The sequence below is a fragment of the Manis javanica genome, chromosome 2, assembly GCF_040802235.1.
Source record: "Manis javanica isolate MJ-LG chromosome 2, MJ_LKY, whole genome shotgun sequence".
NCBI classification, from domain to species: Eukaryota; Metazoa; Chordata; class Mammalia; order Pholidota; family Manidae; genus Manis; species Manis javanica.
The window spans coordinates 89,862,848-89,874,090 of record NC_133157.1 but is presented as its reverse complement, the minus strand read 5'-3'; positions in this window follow the sequence as shown (position 1 = coordinate 89,874,090).

Genomic DNA, 11,243 nt, shown 5'->3' with positions numbered 1-11,243 from the left:
ACCCAATGGCTGGCACACAGTATACAGTCAGTACAGATTCATTGAACAACAGATTGAAGGACTTCCACTTCTAGCATGATTATGGACAAGACAATCTGAAGACCTCTTTCCACAAAACACTTAGAAATGCTCCATAAAATATAGCAAAATATTCTCAAACATGGAGAAGGCCATAAAAGGGTCACATCTATACTCTAGCAGGGTAACTCTAGAAGAGTAACATTGTGAAAAGCACCCAGAGCTTTCACCACAGTGAAGGCCTACTTCCCGTGGGAAGACAGCCAGAGCATCAGCCCACCTAAGGGAGGCATCTACCTGACTCCAGGCACCACGGCCCTCCTCTCTCACCTAAGGGAGAAAAAGGACTGCCAAGACTCACTCATGAAGGCCACACATCAGGAGCACAGGCCCACTGAAAGAGCAAGACTTACCAAAGATCACTGTGTGTGTCTCCCCACCACGCTCTTTACCACCCTGCCAGCAGTGGATTCCAGTTGAAAGAACTCTAAGAAGTAGACGTCTCTGCAGAGGAGTCACCGGGGAAGGCCGAGGGACAATGGCAAGCAAAGAAGGAATTTGACGAGTCTGGTACTTGCTACAACAAGCATGAAACACAGTCAGCTCCCAGTCGGGGTAACATGAAACTTCACACTAAAAGCCTGTTTCCTCAGTTACTATTACCCAATATGTCATGCCAGATTTCAACAAAAAAATCACACGGCATATGAAGAGGCAAGAAAAAACAGCCTGAAGAGAAAAAGCAGGCAGACTCAGACATGACACATGTTAGAATTGTCAGACAGGGAAGTTGAAGAACTTTTATTCATATGTTAAAGACTCTAGTTGAAGAACTAAACATCATTCAAAAAGAGTTGTAGAATGTAAGCAGAGAGAGAATATAGTAAAAAATAAAAATAAAATGCTACAAGTCAAAACCACTGTAACAAAATTGAAGAGTGCCTTTGATGGGCTCATTAGCATAATGGAAACAGGTAAAAAAATAATCAATTAACTTGAGATAATCAATAGAAAATTCCCAAACTGAAATGTAGAAAGAAAAAAGTATAAAATAATATCCAAGAGATCCAAGAATTGTCAGACAATTTAAAAAGATATAATGCATGCATAAGTGGAATACCTGAATGAGAAGAAAGAGAAAACAGAGAGGAGAAATATTTGAAGTACTAATCTTTGTAATTTTTAAAGAATTAATGGCAGACACTAAAATACAAATCCAGGAAGCTCAGAAAACAAGCAGACTAAATACCAAAAAAAAAAAACCAAAAAACACAACTTACACCTGGGCATATCATACTCAATCTTCAGAAAATGAGCAAAGAAAATCTTGAAAGAAGCCTAGAGAAATAAAACGTATTACCAAAGAGAAACAAGATAAGTATTACAGCAGACCTGTCATCAGAAACCCTGCAAGCAAAATAAGGGTGGAGTGATATTTAAATGTTGAGGAGAAAAATCACCAACCTAGAATTCTATACCCAGAGAAATTATCTTTCAAAAGTGAAGGAGAAATAAAGACTTTGTCAGACATAAAAACTCAAAGAATTCATTGATGATAGACAAGTATTACAAGACATGTTGATAAAAGTTCCTCAGGGAAAAAGAAAACTATATTATTCAGCAATTGTGATCTATGGAAAGAAAGACCATCAGTGAAATAATACATGAAGACAAAGTAACTGTTTTATTTTTCATATTCATATTAATCTAATTGATAACTTCTTGTTTAAGGCAATAATAAAAACAATGTGTTGTGTTATTGTATGTGGCTGAGTGAAATGACTGGTAACAGTGTTATAAGGGATGGGAAGGAGCCGTTATGGAAAGTGTTTCAAGGTACCTACACTAAATTTGAAGCAGAATTTTGTTATTTTAAGGTGGACTTACATCAGTAAAAAAAAGTATATTACATTGCTAAGGAAACCACTAATTTCTTTAAAGAAATATAATTGATATTGTAAGAGAGAGGATAAAATGGAATCATATCAAATGTTTGATTAAACCCAGAGAAAGCAGAAAATAAAGAACAAATGTAAAGAATAGAAAAGTTTTAAAAAATTATAGACGTTAATCTAATCACATTAATATAGCAATAAAAAAAGAAGTGATAGTAGTTCAAAACAACAGTCTTACCTCTAAGAAATGCATTTTATATATGAAAACTCTGGTTAAAAGTAAAAGGGTAGAGGAAATTTTAACATGCTACAACTAATCAAAAGAAAACTGGAACAGCTATATTAATATCAGAGAAAAAGGCAGAACATGAAAAATCATCAGAATTAGAGATGTTGCATACTGACAAAAGTCAATTTTCCAAAAATACATGATTCTAAGCATGTATGACCTAACAACAGAGCATCAAAATACATAAGGCAAAAACTGATAGAACTGAAAAGAAAAACAGAGAAATACACTATGATAGTTGGAGACTTCAGCATGCCTGTTTCAGTAACTGATATATCAAGTTAGCAGAAAATCACTCAAGATGTATTTGACCTGCATAACATAATCAATTAACTTCATCAAATTGATATTTATAAAATACTCTGATGACAGCCAAAAATACACATTCATCTTAAGCTCACATGAAATATTCATCAAAATAAGTGATATTCTGGGCCATAAAATGTATAATGACCAATTTAACATCATCCAAATTATATAAAGTATGTTCTCAGATTATAATTGAATTAAACTAAAAATATACAATGGAAAGATAGGTAGAAAAGTCACAAATATTTGGGAATCCAAATATAGTCTAAATAATACCTGTGTTCAAGAAATAATATGAAGATCAATTAGAAAGTGTTTTGAACTAAATGAAAATAAATATACAACTTATCAAAATTTGGGGGTTTCAGAGAAAGTAATGGTTGTAGTTCATATGTTATAAATCAATGAAGAGCTGAAAACAATAATCTAAGTTTCAACCTTAGCTAACAAGAGAAACAAGCATAATTTAACTCTAAAGGAAGGAGAAGTAAAAAAATAATAAAAATTAAAACAGAAATCACTGCAATTGAAAACAGGAAAATAGTATAGCAAATCAAGGTAACCAAAGGGTGGTTCTTTGAAATGAATGATGAAATTGATTAAATCTGGCTAGCCTACACACCTAACAGAATGACTAAAATCCAAAAGACTGACAATAGCAACTTCTGGTGAAGATGTGGGGGTAGGGAATTTTCATGGTGGTTAGCATAGAAAATGTCAAAATGGTACAGCCAATTTGGTAGTTTGGCAGTTTCTTACAAAGTTAAGCATGGTTTTACCATATGACCCAGCAATCACACTCCTTGGTATTTACTCAGGTGAGTTGAAAACACGTCCCCAAAAAATGTGCACATGACTGTATAGCAGCTTTATTAACAATTGCTAAAACCTGGAGCAACCAAGATTTCCTTTAATAGATGAATGAATAAACAAAGTATTGTACATCTATATATAATGAGAAGTTATTCAGCAATGCATAGAGAAGTTGAATCAAGCTGCCTAGAGACATATGTGACCCTCAGAAGCATAGGGCCAGGTGAAACAAGCCTGTTTGAAAAGAATACACGCAATACGAGTCCAACTATGTGCCCTTTTGTAAAAGGCAGAACTGTCATGAGGGTGAAATGGTCAGCAGTTGGCCAGAGGTTCAGGGCTTAGAGGTGGGGATGGGAAGCTTTAGTAGGGAAATCACAAGGAATTCCTCTGTTCAGCTGGTGTCTGCAGGGACCAGTACCATGATGGAGCTCAGCATGGACTTCTGCTGTTGGCAGTTAGGCACTCAGTAGTAGGGGGCTGGATCAGCCTGGGGAGTATCATGTTTTCATGCAGAGCCTCTACCCCTGCTACCAAAGGACGCAGTAAGCAGGCACCAGAGTGGCTAAGGAAGGGGGCAGACCGATCCAGGGAGCACCACATTCTCCACCTGGTGCCTCCTCCTACCTGATGCCTCCCCTTATATGCATGTGTTCACGCTTCATGTCCCTTCTGAGTCTGTCCACACATTCATTCTCCAGACCTCCTTGTTATAAATATTCTAATCATACTGTTTTCCAAGTTCCCAAACAACTGGCCAAGCCATTCGCTACTGTGATGAATCAGTGTCAGTCTGTGGCTTAAGCCTCTCTTGGTCCAACCCAGCATCCGCACCATCCGGGTATTCAGTTTCTTGGTTGTCTTGTAATAAAGCTTATGGGAGTTGGCATGCTGGGAAGAACACGACCAGCAGCCCCAACTTGGGAACGTAGTCAGGAGTGTGGCCTGGGGCAAGTCATTCACATTGCTTTGCTTCTGGATTATTATCTGTATTATCAATAGACCGAAACTGATGAAGTTTGAGATATAGGAGTTAGTTTTGTGGCTGTAAAAATTGGCACCTATGAATTTAAGATGATTGAAAAAGAACTGTGTTTACATTTCATCTCAGCTACAGCACTTAGGAATTTGAATAATTTTGCATTTTACATTGTTAATAAATACATTAAAATTGTGTTGTGATAGATGCATATTTTTGCACACTTCTTCATATAACTGTTGATGTTAGCTATTCCAGGGTAACCCTGATTGGGTATCTGTGACAGCAATTATAGTTAATATTTGTTGGCTGCTTTGTTTGGATGGCACCATCTCGCTTCTTTACATGCATCATTTCATTGAATTTTCACAACTCCATTAGGTGACTGCTATTATTTTGGATCGGGTTCCCCTCAGAGAAGAGCTTTGGGTGCAAATTACTTGAAAGGTGATCGTAAGAATTGTGAGTGGCTTGGTAAATGGACGAGGCAGACAAGGGGAGGCCAGTAATGAGCTGGGTTCCATTATTGGCCAGCGAGGGTCACACCATCCGAGGACGCTCTGAAAGACTGAGGACACCTCAGACTCCCCCGCTGAGTCAAGGGAGGGCAGACATCCACCTAACACCCACCCTTGGTGGCTGATGGTGTTCCCTGAATTTTCATCCTGCCTGGAGAAGGCCAGCAGCGCCCCGTGGCTGGAGGACACCCTCAGACAGTGATAGGGGAGATTTGTACAGGGACAGTCAGGCAGGCTGGGCGCTTACAGGAGGGCAGAAATGGCATCTGGTGCTACTGCTCATTCTTGTTTTATAAGATAAGAAAACGCCCAGGGCACAGTCAGCAGGTGGAGGAGCCAAGCTTGAAGCCAGGCAGTCTGGCTCTGGACAGCAGGCTGCATTTTGAAATGCAGGGGTAGTGAGACTTCATCAGGGCCTCCAACATTATTGAATGGCTCATTTTGCAGTAGTTATAAAAATTTAAGAACATACTAGTAATACCATTTTGGAAGGCTAAATGTCATTCTGAAATGATGAGTTTTCATCTTAATAGTTTAATTCACTCAAATACCAGCTGCAGGATCTTGACAGGCGAACCTTATTTTGATTTCTTTTTCCATTTCAAAAATACTGTTTGCGCAACAAGGCCATGCAAATCTTTATTCAACATTAATTCATTTCTTTACCTCATTCATTCATTCATTCATTTATTAAATATCCAGAAACCTCCCTCATTCACTTAACCTCCCATGAACATTTACTTTCCACTTGGAGCTTCATATCAGTAGTACCATTTCTAACGGCTGCAGAGCCCACTTAGATGCTTCCAAGGTTCCAGTTGCATAATTCCTACACTGTGCCATATGAATGTTTGACACAAATATTACAGGAAAGCTTTTCTATGGAAAAGGCATAAAAATGGATGTGACATTTACTTTACATCCTAATTAGCTTTTCCACAGGCATTCCTGCATGTTGCTGCTACAGCTTGAATGAGAGTTCCCCAAAATGTTGCTCCTCCACCCCAAGTGTCTGGAGGCCCTAGTCACTTGTCGCTCATCCCGCATACCCTACTGAGCTCGCACAAATAAGAGATGAAGTGCAGGTTTGCTGAGGAGCCAGGAAATCCAAGGTTGTTAACCAACAGAGAAGACTTAAAAGGCCAGATGTGAAGGTATTTTTAAAGGCTTAAAAGAAGACAAGCAATCCCCCTCTTGGGTCCCCTTACCAGGTACAAAAAACAATCCCCACTTTCCCAAGCATGCCATGGTCTGAGTCATTAACTTTCAGGCAGGGGTCAAGAAAGGGAAAAAGTAAATGGGATTTATAAGCACAGCCTAGGAAGAATTTCTCACAATGACTAGGTGACTGGAGTGGCACTCAGAAAGGAGGGATGGGTGACATTTAGATCAGATTCCTAGAATTCCTCTTCAGTCTTCATTGAAGTTGAGGTACAGCACATATTGAGGGCATGCACCAAAATAATTGGGAGACATATGCTGTCAAGGTTGTCTCATGTCAGGGTGCCCCAGTGTCCTGCACCCTGCTGGCAATTAAACATACTCCTGGACCCCCATCCTCCTCCCACCAAAGAACCATGTACAGATGACAGTATGGCCAGTGGAAACCTAAGTGGGCTCCCAGTGAGCTGCCCGGGAGCAGTCTGCTACTCCAAGCAAACATGTTCTACCCTGAACTGCCAACCACGAGTCTTAGTTCTCTCAGTAATGATGGAAGAAATGGCTGGATTCAATATTCTTCCTGCGTGAACATGGGCTTTTAATTCAGAGAAGAGAACTGTTGGTCCAGAGTGCCTTGGCCTGAGATGACAGGCCACGGCAAGGACAACAGGCCCAGCCTAGGCTCCCGAGAGATGGGGGTACACTCTGAGGACCTCCGTCTGCCCAGCGTGCCGGCAGGCTGAGCAGGAGAGGGAGAAGTGAGCAACAATTGCTGACGTGCTCAAGGGGTGTTTGTCCCCTGGTGGAGGTGACACAGAGATCAGGAAAGACAGAGGCCTGTGACTCCCATCCTGGAGACAACCTAGAAAGGTATGCCTTGCATTTCACATGCTGTTTTTATAATTTATTTGCTTCTTGGGACTCCTGATGGATGGTGAGGGAGGAACATTTCCATAATATGTTCAGAACAATGATGGAACTCTTGAGACTCAACTGTCACACTTAGAGATGACAAGTAGTGTGGCAGGCATATGACGGCCTTCATCATCACTCACGGTGTCTCCAGTTTAAAATATGAGGCTGGCCTGGATGACTGGCCCCCATACATAGCAGAGAATACCTCTCAGGATTGATGGTGCATCTGACATCGTACAGAGAATTTTTAATAAAACAGCACCAGGTCTTTTAATGCACATTTCAATATAATTTTTTAAACTCATGCTATCTAGTTTAGACATTGTAATTTATTTTGGGGGGCTGTGTATCCTTGGTGAGGACCCTTGAGCCAAACTCACTGGGCTGGGGTTGCAGGCCTGGCAGTTCCCCACCCAGGGCCTTGGGCAAGTTGCTTACCCTGTGCCTCAGTTTTCACTCTGTATAATGGAAAACATAATTAGAGCCCCTTACATAGTTATATCAGGTTTAAATTTACTATAGTGCCTTGAATTATAATATGATGATGGTTATATTTATACTAATGCCACAGAGTTGTAATTTAATTATATTTATAATATTCTGGTATGAAAACATACATTTTTCCCTGAGCCTTTTATTAACTAATATGTCAGTTTTAAATGATCCAAAGAAAATCCATCAAGCTGAATTAAGAAAAAGCAATGATCTCACCTCACTGAAAGTTCAGGGTTCTGGAGGCTTTGGACTGTAGGACTGGTGGCCCATACATAGCAGGTGGGCCGATCAAGTCCCAGCTTGGCCATCTTTAGTTCTGCATTTCTCTAGGTTTCTCTGGGCCCAAGGTCTTGCAAATGCTTGAAACAAGACCAGTTTTTCCCTCCAGCCCCAATCAAAGAGATGGAGTAAGTCTCTGGGATGATATGTGTCACATGGTCCGGGGCATGGGTACAGCAGGTGGGCAGGCTTGGACCACATTCCTCCCCAAGAGCACTCACTCTGGCAAAGACTGGCCACGTGTCCAAACCTTAGCTTGTCCTAAACCCAAACTTTATGAACAGAGTGGGAAGGAGTAACAATCCCAAAGGAAAATCAAAGTGCTATTAGGAGAGAGTGGGAAGAAGGTGCTCAGTGGCGTCGGGGACGGGGAGAAGATACTGGTGCACATGAAAGCTTGCACATGTCCAATGATGTCACCAAGTTTGAGTCAGCTCTGTTATGGATATTGGCATAAATGTGACCCGTGATGGCCCTGGATATTCATTTTAAATTAAAGCACAATCCCTTCACTGTCCTTTCTGCAGAGCCCCAGTGAGAGCCTTAGATTCCAGAAGACACCCTTCCTTCAGCTTCTTACCAGTGGGGACATGACGATCTACAGGTGAGCCTCAAAATCATCATACCAAGGCCACGGACTATAGGATTCCACATAGGGGACATTCTACAAAGTTGAACTATAGGGATGGAAAACCAGGTAGCTGTTCACAGGGACTGGGGTGGAGGAGAGGGGTTGATAAAGGTCCCAAGGAGAGTTTGCCTCTGAATTCAGGCGCCCTGAGCATCTTACCTTCCAACAATTTCCGTTTTGCTATATTAAGCCATCACACAGAGCTGTTCCCTGGCCCATGAGGCTAAGAATATACCTCATTTTAGAGACACCCACACCTTTTTATGTTTTGTACAGATGGCATTACTTAAATTTGGAAGGCCTTGAATGTGTGTTAGCTTTGTGCTAAATGTCTATGAATATCTATATATGAGAAATAGGAGCGAAGCAAAAAGAAGTGGAAAAATGAGGAATCTTATGCCAGATGAGTTTTTTAAAAAAACAAAATAATATATTTACTTTTCTTCCTCATTGGTACCCATCTTTGTTATGATGAACCCAAGAGTCTCTTCTAAATTATTTTTCAAGTAAAAAGTAAAGCTGCCAGGACTTATACTTTATCTGGGTGTTAGAATATTATACCAGAAATATAAAATTAATTGTCCTGTGATTCCATTTGTTATAGTCCATCAGAGTTAGAATTTGTAGCCAACTCCTCTTTACTAAAAACATATCCATTTAAGAATTCTGAATTCACCTCTTTGTATTACTCAGGAAGAATTTTTCTTTACTCTTTCCTTAAAAAAAAAAAACCTCATAGCAAGAAACTTCCAGATAGAAAACCATGCATCCTGGCTGAGCCACGAGTGAGTCCAGATCACACTGGTCGCCAGGGTGCATGGAGTCAGCTGAGGGATTGGTTCCTGCTCCTTCTCGCCATGGCCCAGATGGTGGAGTCCATTGATTTATAGGTAACTTTAAAGTTGGTGATTACACTACAAGAAGTAGGAAAATCCATTTACCTTGAAAAGTTAGAAAAACAACAAGAAACATAGTAAAGACATGAAAATGAAAGTGGAGCAGATTGTATGATCTTTTGAAGATAATTCAGTTCTTCAGTAAATACCTATTCTATGTATCTCTGAGCAATTTACAGTAGATTAGATGACATTGTAATATATAATGTGTAATATGTAATTCCATTACAGTCTTGTAGCACCTGTGAAAAATACAGATGAAAAAGAGGACAAAATGGGTCCTCATTACTGATGACAGAAAGGCCCTTGGAAGAGGTGGGGTGTTTTCCAGTGAGATGGTCAAGTTAAACTTTCAGGAGAATGAGGTTTGGCTTTACACAGAATTTTAAACCTGGGTAGGAGACCAGGTACACAAGGATGAGAGGGGAGTTTTCCAAGTCCTTAGGTCTCTTATCAAACTGAGAATGTGGAGACTCTGGAAAAGGAAGAAAGTGAAGAAATTAAAGTGAATTATATACAGTTCACAGGTAGGAACATTGACTTAAGATCCCTGAACTTGGTGTAGGTCTGAGGTTGCCAGTGCCTTGCGCTTTGATCCTGGGCAAGTTAACTGATTTTTCGTTCCTCAGTTTCTTCATCTATAATGAAGGCAAAGACCAAGGTATCTCGGAGGTCCTTGTCCAGTTCCACAATACATGCTCATTCAAACCCAAGATTCTGTGTTCACTGCGGATGTGAAACGACCCCTCACAGGATCCTTTGTGTCCGTGCTGCAGCAGTCACATGTCCTTGGCTGTCGAATCCATCAGCCTGGTCCCATCACCTGTACCCACTGAGAACACGCTTTCCAGAATAGCCTGGAAGGACCCAAGGATGAGTATGTGCCAGCCATGGGTTTGACAGAGGATACTGGGAAAGACATCTCTGCCAACTGACACAAACAAAATCCCCATGAAAGAGGCTGTTTGTTTTGTTTTCTTTCTTTTTTTATTTTTAGATAAATGTATATTTGCACACCATTGTAAAAAAAAAATGCAAAGTGGTCCTATGTACTGTTTCCTCAGTTCACAAAATGAAAACATTTTGCAAAACTAAGGCACAACATCCCAACCCCAGATATTAGCATTTATACAGACATTCAGAATACTTGATCTCTTGGGTTGCCCTTTTATAGTGGACCACCTGCTAGGCTATTCTTGACCCTGGCAAGGACTGACCTGCACACCATTTCTAAATTTGTCATTTCAAAAAGCATATATCAGTAGAATCATACATTACGTAACCTTTTTTTTTTGTTTGTTTTTGTTTTTGTTTTTGAGAGGGCATCTCTCATATTTATTGATCAAATGGTTGTTAACAACAATAAAATTCAGTATAGGGGGGTCAATGCTCAATGTACAATCATTAATCCATCTCAAGTCTAATTCTCGTCAGTCTCCAATCTTCTGAAGCATAACGAACAAGTTCTTACATGGTGAACCAATTCTTACATGGTGAATAAATTCTTACATGGTGAACAGTACAAGGGCATTCATCACAGAAACTTTCGGTTTTGATCACGCATTATGACCTATAAACAATCAGGTCAAATATGAATATTCGTTTGATTTTTGTACTTGATTTATATGTTGATCCCACATTTCTCCCTTTATTATTATTATTATTTTTATTTTTAATAAAATGCTGAAGTGGTAGGTAGATGCAAGATAAAGGTAGAAAACATAGTTTAGTGCTGTAAGAGGGCAAATGTACATGATCAGATCATCAGGTGTGTGCCTATGGACTAAGTATTAATCCAGGCTAGACAAGGGCAGCAAAACATCCACGGATGCAGAAGATTTCTCTCAAAGCAGGGGGGGTGAGGTTCTGAGCTTCACCTCTGTTGATCCCCAAATTCTCACCTGATGACCCCCCTGCGACTGTGCCTGTCTTAGGTTGTTCCTCCCTTGAGGAATCTTACCCGTCTCTGGCTAACCAGTCATCTTCCGGGGCCATACAGGGAAATGTAAAGTTGATAAGTGAGAGAGAAGCCATATTGTTTGCAA